The sequence below is a fragment of the Phascolarctos cinereus genome, unplaced genomic scaffold (assembly GCF_003287225.1).
Source record: "Phascolarctos cinereus isolate Bilbo 61053 unplaced genomic scaffold, phaCin_HiC Scaffold_9;HRSCAF=440, whole genome shotgun sequence".
Classification (NCBI taxonomy): Eukaryota; Metazoa; Chordata; class Mammalia; order Diprotodontia; family Phascolarctidae; genus Phascolarctos; species Phascolarctos cinereus.
The window spans coordinates 154964633-154981445 of NW_027556402.1; positions in this window are offsets into that span (position 1 = coordinate 154964633).

Consider the following 16813-nt stretch of genomic DNA (forward strand, 5'->3'; position numbering starts at 1 on the left):
TGCCTCTGTAATTTCACAGAAGGCAGAACAATAGCAACTAACTTTTAAAAATAATATTTGGCATTGGCACCAAGCTTTATACTTTTTAAAATTACATTTTTAAATTCTGAGCTCCAAATTCTCTCCTTCCCTCTAGCCCCCCCCACTCATTGAGAAAGCAAGCAATATGATACTCATTATACTTGTGAAGTCACACAAAACATTTCCATATTAGCCATGTTTCAAGAAACATAAAATGAAAACAAATACTTCAATCTGCATTGAGTCCATCAGTTCCCTCTCTGAAAATGAATAGCATTTTTCATCATGAGTCCTTCAGAATTGCCTTGAATTACTGTACTGATCAGAGTAACTAAGTCTTTCACAGCTGATCATCCTCATAACATTGCTGTTATTGCATACAATGTTCTCCTGGTTCCACTCACTTCACTTTGTATCATTCACATAAGTCTTCCCAGGTTTTTCTGAAACCATACTACTTATAGCATAATCATATGCCACAATTTGTTCAGTCATTCCCCAATTGATGGGCATCCTTTCGATTTCCAATTCTTTGCCACCACAAAAAGAGTGGCTATAAATATTTTTGTACAAATAGATACTTTTCCTTTTTTCTTTGATCTCATGGGGATACAGACCTAGTAGTGCTGTTGCTGGGTTAAAGGATATGCAGTTTTATAGCCCTTTGGGAATTGTTCTCAAATTGTTCTCCAGAATGGTCAGCCCAATTTCTAACTCTACCAACAATGCATTAGAGTTCCTATTTTTCCACATCCCCTCCAGTATTTGTCATTTTCCTTTTCTTTCATATTAGCCAACCTGATAGATGTGAGTTGGTATCTCAGACTTGTCGTAATGCATTTTTCTGATTATTAGTGAAGAGCATTTTTCATAATGACTACTGATAGTTTTCATTTGAAAAGTATTTTGTAATTAGGATCATACAGTTCCTTTGTGTGTCTTGGCAGGTAGATTCCCAAGCTTTTAAGAGCAACTTTTTATTTTTTAATTTTTTTTTGTTTTTTATTTTTTTAATTAATTTATTTTGAATTATCAACAGTCACTTCCATAAGCTTTTGAGCTTCAAATTTTTCTCCCTCTTCCTCCCCACCTCCCTCCCCAAGACAATGTGCAATCTGATATAGGCTACACATTTGCATTCCTATTAAACATATTTTCACATTTGTTATGTTGTAAGAATTAGAACCAATAGGAGGAACCACCAGGAGGAAACAAAACACAACAGAAGAAAAAATACAGCAAATAGTATGCTTTGACCTGCATTCAAACTCCATAGTTCTTTCTTCTTTCCATCATGAGGCCTTTGGATATGTCTTAGATCCTTGTATTGCTGAGAAGGGGTAAGTCTATCAATATTAGTCATTGCACAACGTGGCTATTACTGTGTACAACGTTCTCCTGATTCTGCTCACTTTACTCAGCATCAGATCACACAAGTCTTTCCAGGTTTTTCTGAAGTCAGCCTGTTCATCATTTCTTATAGCACAATAGTATTCCATTACATTCATATACCCCAACTTGTTCAGCCATTCCCCAGTTGATGGGCATCCTCTCAATTTCCAATTTTTTGCCACCACAAAAAGAACTGCTATATATATTTTTGTACATGTGGGTCCTTTTCCCATTTGTATGATCTCTCTGGGATATAGCCCTAGAAGTGCTATTGCGGGGTCAAAGGGTATGCACATTTTATGGCCCTTTGGGCATAATTCCAAATTGCTCTCCAAAATGGTTGGACCATTTCACAACTCTACCAACAATGCATTTGTGTTCCAATTTTCCCACACCTTCTCCAACATTTATCATTTTCCTGTTTTGTCATGTTGGCCAATCTCATAGGTGTTACGTGGTAGAGCAACTTTTAAAAAATATATATTTTGTTTTCCCCCCAATTACATGTTAAAACAATTTTTAACATTTTTAAAAAAGTTTTGAGTTCCAAATTCTATTCCTCCCTCCCTCCCCTCCCCTTCCCTGAAATGGTAAGCAATCAGGTATCAGTAAGCAACCACAAAGACATCCAAAACAGGTGAGGGGGGAATGTCCTATTTGCACAAAAATATTTATAGCAGCTCCTTTTGTGGTGGCTAAGAATTGGAAATCGAAGCAATGCCCATCAATTGTGGAATGGCTAAAAAAGCTGTGGTATATGACTGCAACGGAATATTATTGTGCTAAAAGAAATGACGAGCAGGATGATTTCAGAAAAGCAACTCTTAAGAAAGACAGTGACTTAAGTGAAGCTACAACCTTTTAAAATAATGCAGTGCATAAAACAGAGAATGGAAGACAATCATTTGGTCAATCTGATTTTATTATCTTATTGGATTGACATTAGCTTATTAATAGATAGGGAACAAAGTACACACAGCCAGTGGGTTATACTAAAACTGTTCTTCTTCAGATCATGTTAATATAGTACTTTCTAATTTGCAAAGCATTTTCCTTACTATGAGCCTGTGAGGCAGGTAGCACAAGTGGTGTCCCCCTCCTCCTCTCCTCCCCCCCCACCTCCTGCCATTTTACAGATAACTAAAACAGAGAGAGATGAAGTGACTTGCTCACAATCTCATGGTGAGTAAGTGGTGAAGCCAGGCCTCAAACTGAAGTATTTTAATTCCAAATACAGTGTGCATTCTGTACACTCAGCTTGCCCCAGACGTTTGCAGGAGGTTGTAGACAAAGTGCAGATTTTCTTCAGCTCCATGGGTAGTGTGCAGTGAAACCTCAGGCAAAGCACACATCTCAGATCACTGAGAGTCTGGATTCTTCCCACCCAACCCTGTGCACACAAGCAGACTGACCAGGTCAAGTCGCCCCTGTGAGCCTTGCTTCTGGAGAGATTGAGAGGATCTCTGGAGCTCAGGAATTTCAACCTGCAGTAGTCAGTTTGTAAACATTTATTAAGCTCCTACTATGTGCCAAGCACTGTGCTAAGTGCTTAGAGATATTTAAAAAAAAAAAAGGCAAGAGTCTCTTTCTTCCAAGAGCTCAGAGTCTAATGGGGGAGACAACATGCAAATAACTATATACCAACAAGATATATGTAGGATAAATTGGAAGAGTTCAACAAAAGGAAGGCACTAGCATCAAGTAGGATCCCAAAAGGCTTTCTGTAGAAGGGAGGATTTTATGCGAGACTTGAAGGAAGCCAGGAGAAGGAAGCCAGAGATAAGGAGGCAGGAATTCCAAACATGGGGACAGCCAGCAAAAATGCCCCAAAATGGAAGGTGGAGTGCCACAAGGGAGGAGCAGCCAGGACGCCAGCGTCAGTGATCTGCAAGGCCAGCCCTGATGTGAATGTCGGGGAGAAGGGAGTTGGGGGAGGGAAGGTGGCGAGAACCAGGCTACTTAAAGAGGCACTTACTGGTCCAGGTCAGAAATGGATCAGGTCTAACATTCAGTGTCTTTCAACAATAGGGTTGGGCCTCCGTGATCTGGCAGCTGCATTTTCAGCTTGCAAGATAGAAAGACCCAATCTCTAAGTAAATAAATTAGATGACAGATAGACAGACAGGCAGGCAGGCAGGCAGATAGACAGATAGACAGACAGGCAGACAGACAGATAAACAGGGTGTCTGACACTCATATTGTGAGCTCCTTGAGTTCAGGGACTGGTGAGGTTTTTTGGGGGTTTGATTTTTGTCTTTTTTTTTTTGGTATCCCCAGCCTTTTGCAGTGTCAGGCAAATTGTAGGCCCTTAATAAGTGTTTGCTTGTTTTACTCTGCTTGAATAAGTAGAATATGGGAAAGTGAGCACAGAAAACTCCTTGTTCTCCACCAGCCAAAACTTTAGCATTCCCAATGTATTTAGCCTCTGCATCTTGTTTCCTAAAAAGTTTACATTTTCAAAAAGATTATTTTTCAATAAATTGGACCAAGACGTAATTTCACAGAATGGTTTTATAACAAGCAACTCTACTGCTATTGACAATCCAATGCAATTGAACAAGCATTTATTAAATACACAAATCAATTGGGTTTTTTTTTAATTCTTTTTTGTTATCAGGAAGATTTAAGTTGAAAATCTTCAATTAATATATGTTATTTTTTTAAATTACGGAAATTTAAATGTAATGAAAAGTGTAAGCTTAGGAAGCTCGAATGAAAAGGGAACAAGGCTGGAAGGGAGAAGAGAAAGATGGTCTGGACCAGGATTGGCATCTTTTTACTCAGACTGTTACTCTAATGCTGTATATCTGAAAGATCTCAAGATAAGCAAGGTTTTGAAAAGCGGTTCTCCATTCTTAGTCAGTTTCTTGGGGAGGCTGGATTACATTTTCCCCCTCAAGGGGATTACAGAGGCAGAAAGATCTTTTTAAGCCTTTGCCTCTTTTTAGATACCAGAGACAAATTTCCTTTCTCCTTCCTGGCAACGCAGAAGCATTTTCAATTCAACTGAAAAATAATTACATTTGATTGTGGCTTGTGTTGTGTTTTCTATTAACATTTTGTGCTGAATAATTACCCTTTCAATTCCTGGTGTATTTTTGGATGGACTGTGTTTTTCTGAGACTGTGGAAGAATGTCAAACTAGAAGCAGTCATATGATACGTAATGTACTCACACTATATCCATGCAGATATCCATGCACACAGATACATATGTATATATATGCACACATTCACATGCATATTCAGTCTAGATGATATAGAAACTGATGACAGAGATATGGTAATAACAATGGTCATCCTTATCATTAACATTACATAAAGTGTTTACTATGGGCCAGGCACTGGGCTAAGCGCTTTACACGTAGAATTACATTTGATATATAAATATAGACAGATGTATAGATAGATGTAGATGTGGCTATCCTACTGGGGGGGCTGCATTTGAGAGGGGTCTAGGAGTCACCCGCCACCAAATAAGGACAACTGCCCAACCAGTTGCAGTCCTATCTCAGTGCCTGCACGGAACTGAGAGAAACAAATGAGTTTTTGAAACACTCAGGTTCCTTTCCCTCCTCGGATGTCAAATTATTTGTGTAGCTAAAGTTTTCCCATATCAAAGATCCTTCTTCACCCCGGCCAGGCTGCCAGTGACCTCAGGCTAAAGCAGTAACCAACCTTGCCACCTCAGTGCTCTCATGCAAAAGCAGCTGCTACCAACCACAGCCCCCGGGCTATTCAGTTTGTCTTTTTCTCACCCTGAGTTCAAAAGAAGTAAGTCTAGGATAAGGGCCCTCTTTAATCCATCCCTACTAAATTCCATAAGCTCTCTAATTAACATACTCTCACCTAAAATTCACCAGGGAAAAGTTTTTTTAAATCTCCTTTGCTTATTGAGTTCTAGCTTTCTCTCTCAACTCCGTTCCACATATTCATAAGGCAGATGGCCACTGAGTTTCTTCAATAAGTTTAAACATCATCAAAACAAAAGTAAATGATGAAATCAAGCTTCCAAAAGTAGGCTACTTTACCGGCATCAGAAAAGGGACAAAAAAAGTTTTTCTCTCTCCCACAACCCCTTCTCCTCACTGGATTGGAAAGGAAAAATGGAAAGTGAATGATTGGCTGCAGGTTCCCCACTCCAGGGGAGATTGGGGTAGAGAAGAAACTGGGAACAAGACCCAGATTGCCACACCTTCTGCCTTCTGATATCTTGACTTCATTAGCTCTTGCTAATATATGGTCAGCTACTACACGTAGTGCCTGGCACATAGTAAGTGTTTATAAATGTTGTTGACTGACAACTCCCCTGAGCTCCCTATCTTTGGTCCAGCTGTGATCCTTAGCTTGTGACCGTTATCACTCAGTTCCAGAAGGGGCTCCACTCTGATTCCCCCATCAGTATGCCCCAACTGCTGTAGAAACCTGGAGTCCTGTCTTGGCAACTTCGGGCAAATGCTCAGCCTCGTCACTCCTGTTTTACTCTTCCCCAGTTAAATAGCTGCTGTCCCTAGTAAGTTGAGAGGGATGTTTTTGGTATATTTGTCCACCCTCAATTCTGAAAAATTCTCTAGGGATCTGGGAAAGTTTAAGCATTGTCCTCTCAAGTGTCTCTCCCCAGGGCATCACACCAAAGCCTCCCGACAAAATCAACTTGGTGTAGTTCTTAGTGGTTTCTGGAATGTCAGTGTACCAGGGTTTGGTTCATTCCCTGATCACCTAACAAGGACCTGCTTCTGAGAGAAAACATCCTTCTTTTACCTTCTACGTGGGTGGGAGAGGTCTCTCCCTCTCCCTCTTTCCAAAGGCATCCTGAGATGAAAGCATCCTTCACCTACAGCATGGTACCAAGAGGTAAGGTGGGTAGGGAAAGGGCCACCCTGCCCTCCCCGTAGGCCCTGAAAAATGAGACTGGCATTTTGGTCATTCCCTTGTTTTCCATAGGGAAGCCCTGAGAAGCCAAAGTTCTGGGACCCAAGCCCAAGGGCTTTTGGACTTGGAACTTAGTAAGACTAACATTATACAGGAATTGAGCTAAACCAAAACTAATCCCTCACCCCTCCCCAGAGACCAAGGTGGTATGGGGTGGATTTTGTCCCATTCTGCCCCAGGATTTGAACTCAGGTCTTTCTGACTCCAAATACAATGGTATCTTTATACTTCACTACCTACTTCCCAGATAAGGGTAATGAAGAACAGAAGCAGGATTCCCTCAGTCTATGCCTTCTATTCCTATTCACAGTCAGGCCTTAATCATCCCAGGTCAGATTACAGTTGGAGATTCAGGGACAAGTGAGGGGCACTATTGTAGGCTCAGACAACAATTCTGGAGGGCAAGGCCCTCCTTTTACCTGCCTTCCCCTCACAAAGCACAGAGCCTAGAAGAGAAAACTTAATTTAGTTGATGATAAAAAGTTATTTCCATCTAGAACCTTCTCTTCCTAGAATTTCAACATAATTCATCCTAATAGCATTTACTGGCTGTGTATTTAAGGCACTACAGTGAAGTATTCTGTTCTGAGAGGTTAAAATGAAATGTCCAAAAGGGCCTAGGAACAGGATATCTGTGGTAAAGACAAACAGAGGTACACAGAGACCATTAAAAGAAACCATTCTGAGCATGACACAAATAAGAAAGTCTGTTGTTAAAAGAAAGGATTTCCTTTTAATCATCATTGTAATTAAGCAGCTTTGCTAAAACAAAAATACCCTACAAACCCGCCCATCTTCTCAAGATTGTACAATGCTTCATCCATTGGATATTTGAATATTACAAATTTTAGGTTATATTTTGCTTGTAAAATATTTACATTCAAAAGGTAAAAAATTTTAATTATTCATTACTATAAACAATCCTTCCCATATTGCAAGCTCACCCATTTATATTACAAGCAGACACAAACTGCAGATCTAGCCACAGCCGTCACTCCTCATCACTCCCTCCTGTGCTCCCCTCCCCCATACTCTCACCAGAAAAGCAAATAGAATTGTTTGGATAAGGTTATTATGTGGAAAGTGATCAGTTGGCTGTCTGTGTAACACAGGCAGCATGTGTGTACCAACAGCAGTAACTGAGGAGAAAAAAAAATCCAGCAAGTTCAACATTTCTAAAATGAGACTGTTGCACAAAAAATAAAAAAAAGTCATTTAAGTTTTCAAGTTCATCTTTTAAAACTCTCCTTGTCTCTGAGCCTGCGATTCTTACTCAAACGCTCTGCTTTTAAAACTTGAGGCTGATCCCTCTTTGGAATCACCGGAGACACATACCAGCTCATATATTAAAACCTTTAGGTAGGTGTGGTGACACACACCTGCAACCCTTCCTACTAGGAAGGCTGAACCTAATGGACCGCTTGAGCTAAAGCTTTAGCTGAGGGCTAAAGGCACACAGGGGTTTCCACACTCAGTCCAACATCAATACAGTGAGCCCCCTGCAGGGCGGGGAAGAGGCTGCCTAGGGAAGTAGGAACTGGCTCAAGTCAAAAACAGAGCAGGTTAAAATTTCCCTGGAGATCAGAATGGCATAAGGCCTTGAGTGGCCACTGCACTTCCAGCCTGGGCAAGCTAGACAGACTCAATCTCAAAAATAAATAAATAAATAAATGAATAAATGAAAAAATGAATGAATAAATAAAAGACCTTAAAATGAGTATCATTCTTGTCTTTTTGAAGCCCCACTTCCCAAAGGGTAGTGGAGAATGATCAATAATAGCCTGTGGCATAATGAAGAATTTGCTGGTTAAATCTTTACTCTCAAAATCATTATAATTTTGGCAAAGTAAAAAGGAGAGGTTGAATAATAAGACATACAAGTCTCTGTAGTATGGTGGGTCACAGTTCAAGCGGTTCAAGTGCACACATCAGAAAAATGGTTTGCAAAGTGAACCACTTGAATACCCATGTGCTAAAGTTGGGAGTCAGCGTATTACTTAAACCATTATCTTTTTTTCTCTCCTCAGTGACTTCGCATAGTCAATATACTTGTCAAAGAAAGAAACCAGCCATTTCAAAGGAAAATTCATAGACAATACTGTCTCTGTCAAGGAAAACTGTCTTAAAATTTGGACAGAAAAGGAAAAAAATATATCCAAGGATGGTTATACAGAGTTCAGAAAGAGTCTTCCTTTCATATACTACACAAATATAGCCATATTTGGGGGAAGAAGAAGAGGGCAGGAGAGGGCAGGGAATGGGAAAACTAGTTTACTAAGGTTCAGTTTTCCCAAAATGTACTGAAATAGTGAGGTGTTCAAAAAGATGCCTGTTAATGAATGTTAGAGGGGGTTGAACTAGAGTCTCCGAGGGTAATGAAGAATAGAAGAAGTCTCCGAGGACCTTCCATTTTTAATTCTAACGGACAAAACTGTGTTCTAACAGAATAGTGAATGTGCTTAGATAAATAAGAAAAACTGAACATCAGATCCAAATGCTAAGGAAAATTCCTCACCTAGGTTTCTGTTGTTGTTCAGTCATGCCTAACTCTCGCACATCAGGACCTTCTATCCTCTACTATCTCGTAAAGTCTGACCAAGTTCATGTTCATTGTTTCCATGATACTATCTATCCAACTCACCCTCTGCCATCTCCTTTTCCTTTTGCCTTCAATCTTTCCTAACATCAGGGTCTTTTCCAATGAGTCCCATCTTCTCATCATGTGACCAAAGTATTTAAGCTTCAGCTTCAGTATCTGACCTTCCAGTGAATAGTCTGAATTAATTTAAGTACTGATTGATCTCCTTGCTGTCCAAGGGACTCTCAAATGTCTTCTCCACCACCACAATTTTAAAGTGTTAATTCTGCAGCACTCTGCTTTCATTATACTCCAATTCTCACAGTCATACATTGCTATTGAAAAAACCATAATTTTGATGACAGAGACCTTTGTTGGCAAGGTGATGTCTCTGCTTTCTAGTATGCTGTCCAGATTTGCCATACTTTCCTTCCAAGGAGCATTTTTTAAAAAAATTTTGGTTTTCCCCTACTACACGTAAAAACATTTTTTAATATTCATTGGTTTTTTTTAAGTTTTGAGTTTCAAATTCTATCCCATTCTTTCTTCTGTTCCCCCTTCCCTAAGACAGTAAGCAATCTGATATAGGTTATACATTTGCAATCATGTAAAACACTTCCCTATAAGTCATTTTGTGCAAGAAAACAAATTTTAAAAAAAGAAAACTAAGAATAGTATGCTTCCTTCTGTATTTAGATGACATCAGTTCTTTCTCTGGAGGAGGATAGTATTTTTCATCACGAATCCTTTGAGATTGTCTTGGATCATTGTATGGCTGACAATAGGTAAGTCATTTACGGTTGGTCATCATACAACATGCTATTACTATGGACAGTGTTCTGTTCTGCTCACTTCACTTTGCACCAGTTCATGTAAGACTTTCCAGGTTTTTCTGAAATCATTCTAGCAAACATCTTTTAATTTCATGGCTGCAGTAGCTGTCCACAGTGATCTTTGAGCCCAAGAATATAAAATCTGACACTGCTTTCATTTCTTCTCCTTCTCTTTGCCAGGAGGGGACGAGAGCAGTTACCGAGATCTTAGGGTGGTGGTTGTGTTTTGGTTTGCTTTTTTTATGTTCAGCTTCAGCCACCTTTTACACTCTCCTCTTTCACCCTCATCAAGAGGCTTAATTCTTCTTCATTTTCTGCAATCAGAGTGGTATTGTCTGTATATCTGAGATTGTTGGATATTTCTCCCAGCAACCTTGATTCTGGCTTTTGATTTGGTCAGCCTGGCATTCTGCATGATGTACTCTGCATATAAGTTACATAAATAAGGTTACAATATACAGCCCTGTCATACTCCTTTTCCAATCTTAAACCAATCAGTTGTTCCATGTTTGGTTCTAACTATTGCTTCTTGACTTGCATACAGAGTTCCTCAGGAGACAAGTAAGATGATCTGGCACTCCCATCTCTTTGAGGACTTACCCCATTTTGTTGTCACCCACACAGTCAAAAGCTTTAGTGTAGTCAATGAAGTAGTAAAATTCTTTTAGAACTCCCTTTACTTTCTCTGTAATCCAGCGAATGTTGGCAATTTGGTCTCCAGTTCCCGTAGGACCAGTTCTCAAAATTTTAAATCTTAGAATTTCTGCAGGAAGGAGTAGTAGAGCCAGGGGTGTGCTGGGGTCAGTTCATATAGGCTTGCAAGAACCAACTGTTAAATCTTCAGCATATGCATTTAGAGTGCTACAAATCACAGGCTGAGTTATTGTTTTACTGATTGTTTAGATGTAAGAAAATGAAACAGAAAATGTTAATCATGATTAAACTTTAACATGTTGTGGGTACCTTTTTTTTTTTTTCAGAGAGCTGGCTGTTAAATATTTACCAGCACATTACTGACTGAAGCTAATCTTAGATGTCAAACTAAACATGGACTTGGAAGCCATCTACAAGGTAGCCAAGGCTCTTACCAGCTAAGAAAAGAACTAAGATATTTTCTATTATTTACTTCCTGTAAAATCACCTCTGCCAGTCTCCCAAATAATGTAAATCTATCCAAAATTAAAAAAAAAACAATAAAATTACTGAAAATAGTTTTCACTGTCTTCTTAAGATTTAACATTTCTGTTCCAGAATGAGTAAATCAGTTTTAGGCCTCCTAACAAGATGCAATATTTTGTAGTTAAACTTTAAAACATTATGTTAGTTTGCCCAGTCTTTAGGGGGAAAATATGCATTTCAGAATATGAATAAGGCATATCTTCTATGACTCCAACAATGAAATACTGAATATGAAATACATCAAAAGCAAATCTCACAATATTTCAAAGATGAAGAACATTTGTTAAAATACACAACCCAGGGATTCTCAGTCATTAAAATGCAGTAATATTTTTAGAAGACCATTTCATGGTTACACAACTTGGCATTCCGTGGGACTATGTAGCCTTTTCATCCTAGCCATTTGTCCCCTCTCCAAACCAGATTGTCCCCTCTCTCTCAAAGGAGCTAAGCCACTCAAGTTCAGCACTGCCCATGATCACGCAGCCTCTTCTTCACCTCATCCACCCCATTGCAGCAGTATGCACCCACCTCCCCACTTTTCTAAAATATACTCATTACTTGATGCTGAGAATTATGATCAACTAACTACCATTGCTTCTGGAAATGGCTCATTAATTGCCTTATTGTACCACTCACTATCTTTGCAACTTTCCAGACTATAACTCCCATCCCTGTCCACTCCCCTAAATATGGTGTCTCTTCCGTTAGAATGTAAGCTCCTAGAGGGCAGGGATTGTGTCTTTGTAAAAAAAAAAAAAACTGTAAACCCAGTTTCTGGCACATAGTAAACACTTCATGCTTTTCATTCATTAATCTATCCTCCTGGAGAGACAGATCAAGAGACAAATCTGAAGCACTTTGTAAAAGACTCTCCTAACTGGTAAAGAAAATGAGAAGCAAAGATGGTTTAAAGGCTTTGGGAAGAAAATTCTTTACATTGTCCCTGAGAAGATATTCTCTTGGGGACCGACCCTAGACATATGGAGAAAGGCTTTGGAAGCATCAGACACATAAGGAAAACTCCAACATGCCCCTATTTCCAATTTGACTCCCTGGAGATTCCTAGGAATTTCCCCTTGGGTCAGACTGAGCCTTCTCATTTGGTTTGGGCTGAGATAGCATGCCTCTAAGGGAAGAGCTTATTTACTCCATTTCCTGACATACTGTAATCTGTTTAACTTCCATGTTTCATTATTTTGCTTCAATAAATGGGTTTACTCACTATTCACTGTGTGTAACTAGCATTTGGTGGGAAGGAGTCAAACTGGCTGCAGGGGTGGAGAACCTGTGGTGTGAAGGCCACAGGTGGCCTTCTAGGTCCTGGGGTGCGTTTTTTTGAGTCCCAAGTTTACTGAACAAATCCTTTTATTAAAGGATTTGTTCTGTGAAATTTGGATTCAGTCAAAGGGCTGCACTTGAGGACTCGTGGCCGAAGGTTCCCCACCCCTTTAAAAGATAATGATAATAGAACCTACTTTTGTTTTGAACTTAAAAATCATGACCCTAAACTCGTGAGACAGATACAATTCTAGTTCAATACCCCACTCTCAGAGGAGAACAGGGCAGCTAACCTCAGGGCCCCTTCTCCTACTCCCTTACGGCAGAAATTTTAGTCTCCCTTAGAGAGGGATGGGCAAAATTAGAGATATCTTCCTGTCTATACATTTCAATATCCTGTGTGTATACACACATCTTATCAGGGGCTTGTGCACACATACATGCTTGCAGAGACTAAACCTCGGTGATATGAGTCCCTACCTTTAAGAAGCTTACATTCTAATGAGGGAAGACAATGCCCAAACAGTAACAAGAAAGAGGGATGAGTAAGGGCCTCTTGGGGTAGCAGAATAGCAACATGGACAGATTCAAGAGAGTTCAGGCATTAGTGAGGTGAAGTATGGCCAGGGCCCTCCTGAACAAGCCCCAAAGAAGAAGTCACCAATGAGGACAGGAGGGTACTTTTCTCATGGGTTTCAACAGCATCGGTAATTCAGAGGAAGAAACTACCAATGGAAACTGCCATTCTGCAACTTTGCCCAAGATCATAACTAATGTGTAGAGAGGGTTTGACTTTGGGTCTTCCTGACTCCAGGGCCAATTTTCTATCTGCTACATTTCTCTGCCTCTCATAGTCCTGATCATGAAAAAATTACTCCTAATACTTATTTGTGTGTTTACAATTATATTTAAAATGTTCAAATGGACCTGATCTCATTGACTCACGAGTTCCCTCCACTGATACAGATGGCAACCCATTTATGCCTGCCCATCCTATGCAGCTTCCATTCACCCAAAATCCTGAAGGCCTTCCTCCCAACAATGCAAAGATACTAGTAGATCACTCTTACTGTCCACTAAACATCCCCTTCTCTCAATATGTAACAAGGCCATCTTTATCTTCCTCTAATAGCTAATATTTATCTAGCACCTACTCTGTGCCTCCTACTGTGCTAAGCACCTTACAATTATCTCATTTAATCCTCACAACAGTCCTGGGAGGTAAATACTATTGTTATCCCCATTTTGTGTTTGAGGAAACTGAGGCAAAGTGAGGTTAAGTCATATGGCTAATCAAAGTCTGAGGCCAACTTTGCACTCAGGTTTTCCTGAGTCTTAGCCCACCACTCTACACTATGCATCAGCTGCTTCTATCATATAATTCCTTGAAAACATTCTTCACTTCTGCCTTTCAGAGTACCTCACTGCTTATATGCTACAACTTTCATATACCCAGCATGTATCTCTCCAATGTCCTCTGACACTCAATTTTAGTTCCATAGAGGTAGTGGTTTGGTTTTCCATGTCTTGCTGCAATCTCACTGGTAAAACATTAGTAATGAAATTGCTTTCATGGGTAGCTTTAGGTCATTATGGTAACTTTTTAATATCCCAGAAGCAATCCAGTCTTCTTCCTCCCCCTCCTGCTCAACTCTAGGCCCAACTTGCTTGCTCTTCCTATGCTGTCTGTTTCAGATATACATACTGTTTGGACAAGCCCTACAGAGTTTCCACTCAAATGCATGTTGAAATTTGGGCAACAGTCTTCATCCACTTGGTCTTTCCTGCATCAATGGACAGATCTCTTACAAGTGGGTTTATTTGCAACTGAAATTAATTTTCATATTTTTGCACTTTTCCAAATACACTCTTACTTCCATTTTGTCCTGACAACCATGAGTTTCCTCTTTCAAAAGCTGGATTTCTGGTAAATAGCAAGTGTCTTTTAGATCTGTCCTAATAGTTAAAAGTAAAAAGACAATCAATTGTTACTCCTAAATTATCATTAAAACTCAATGATCCAAATCACCATCTCTGTATCATAGCTTGAGAAAAAATGCCTAAATCCATACTTCAAATACTAGCCAAAAACACATGACCTCCTTATATCTGAAGTTTAGTGACAAGCCTAAGTCACACTTTTATTTCTTCAATCCTCCTTGAAAGTATTGCTCCCCAATTTAAAATTCAAAGCCCACTGGGTGTGGCCTTACTCTACCTTTTTGGCCCAGTCTCACATTACTTTCCCACCTTCTACTCAGTTCAGGGGTTAAGAACCTGTGGCCTCAAGGCCACATGTGGCCCTCTAGGTTCTCAAGTGTGGCCATGTCTTTGTGCAGGCTGCTTTCTATACTTGCAATGTTCTCCTACTTTTACTTTCTCTCAACTTTTGCCCCTCCTTTAGCAACCCACTTCAAATGTCACTTCTTTCTTTCATGTAGCCTTCCCTAAGTCCCCAGGACAACCTCTTCCCTCTCAGACTTGACACAGCCCTTTGTTATGCTTCTCCAATGACTCATTTAGTCTTTTATAATACAGTTATTTTTGAAAGCCATGTAATGTGCCATGTAAACCATCTCCTCCAATAATTGGGACACACTATGCTCTGCACAAAGTAGGTCCTCAACTTTGTCCAAATGAATTTGTTTAAAACTTCCACAGAGAGAAGAGAATAAAATTAATTGTCTCTAATTCAAAGATTTCCATCCTACTTTTGTTGTCTCCAATTATCTCAGGAGGTATCAAGAAATTGCCCAAAAATGTGTTAATTCACTTTAATTTTTAAAATCAGTCATGCCACACAGCACTTTTATAAAGACATAGAAAAAATAGTGGAATGTAAAATTCCTGAGGTAAATATTCAATTCAACAAGCATTTACTAGGAGTATATTGTGGATCTACCCATTAAAAAAAATTAACAGTCCCTTTAAGCCAGGGTGTAATTTTTCAAATACAAGTATAGATACTACCTTAAAACATGTTTAGAATATTTATGTTGTTTCATCATCTTTTTCAGTCGTGTCCAACTTTTCCTGATGTCATTTGGGTTTTCTTGGCAAAGATACTAGAGTGGTTTGCCATTTTCTTCGACAGCTCATTTTACAGATGAGCAAACAAGGTTATGGGTCACACAGCTATTAAGCGCCTGAGACCACGTTTGAATTCAGGTCTTCTTGACTCCAGATCCTACATTCTACCTACTGCACAACCTAGATATCTATAGCAGTTCTTAAAGTACTCTAAAAAGTGCCTCATAAAATAATGAGCTTTGGTTTTGGAGGTATGAGCTATCCTTGAAGAATACTCTGGACAAAAATATTCTGCCTCTTATTCCTTGAAATTACAAGCTGGGGACTCTTAGCAAGAGTATAAAGGAAAGCAGCTAGGTGGTACAGTAGATAGAGCATCAGCCTTGGAGTCAGGAGGACCTGAGTTCAAATACGGCTTCACACTAACTAGCTGTGTGACCCTGGAGAAAGCCACATAACTTCGAATGCCTCAAAAAAAAAATAGTATAAAGGTACATCAAATTATTTCTGCACATCTTTAACAGAAAGAAACCTATGGGACTGGCATCCAGTAACAGGGCAAGCTATGCTCTCTACTCTTGACAGCTCAAATTCTATTCCAAAGTATCTAAGTAAGCAACACCAATTCCAGGATAATATACCAAGTGTCACTCAAGCCAGCAGGTAGGAAAGAAAGCAACAGCTGAAACTCTCAAGGGTTTTGGCAGTAGGGGTAGCACAAAGCTACCAAGCTCATCTGAGGAATCTTAAAAACAAGACAAATACAAATAATTCCTAATTTGCTTTTCCTTGAATTCAAGGCACTAGCTAATTGGAGAGAATTGAGGCCTCAGAATTTTTTGCAATTGAAAATGTCTTCTTAATAAAGACTTCTGTATGTCCCTTATTGGACCTATACTTAGTTGATACTTTTTTAAGAATCTGAAACAACCTGGGATAACAAGAGACTAACTCTGTGATTCATGGGGCAGTTAAGTGGCAGGGTGGATAAAGTGCTGGCTCTGGAATCAGGAAGACTCATTTTCCTGAGTTCAAATCTGGCCTCAGACACTTATGTGCTATGTGACCCTGGGCAAGTCACTTAACCTTGTTTGCCTCAGTTTTCTAATCTATAAAACGAGCTGGAGAAGAAAATGGCAAACCATTTCAGTATCTTTGCCAAGAAACTCCCAAATGTGGTCACAAAGAGTTAGACACAACTGAAACGACAATAACAAAAATAACCCTATGATTCAGTATGGTCTTCCTCACACAAGGAAGATTAGGGTTCCAGTCACTGGTAAATCCTTGGCTTCCAATGTGGAAATGTAAGACCATTAATTAACTGACCCACAAAAACAATCTGGTTCTAAGACAGCCAGTTTTCAGTATGGGTTTGAAAGCTATCCTAGGCTGGCCCACAGGAGATTCAGGCTGGGACTCTTTGGAATTTCTGATCTACGGTCATATTAACTGAAGCCAAACTGCCCCGAAATCAACTGTCTCCCCCATTCTGCAAAATTAGGAATAATCTGAGGGTAAAGCTGCAGATGTCTACTTACTTTAAGCAAGTGAAATTAGTGAGTGAT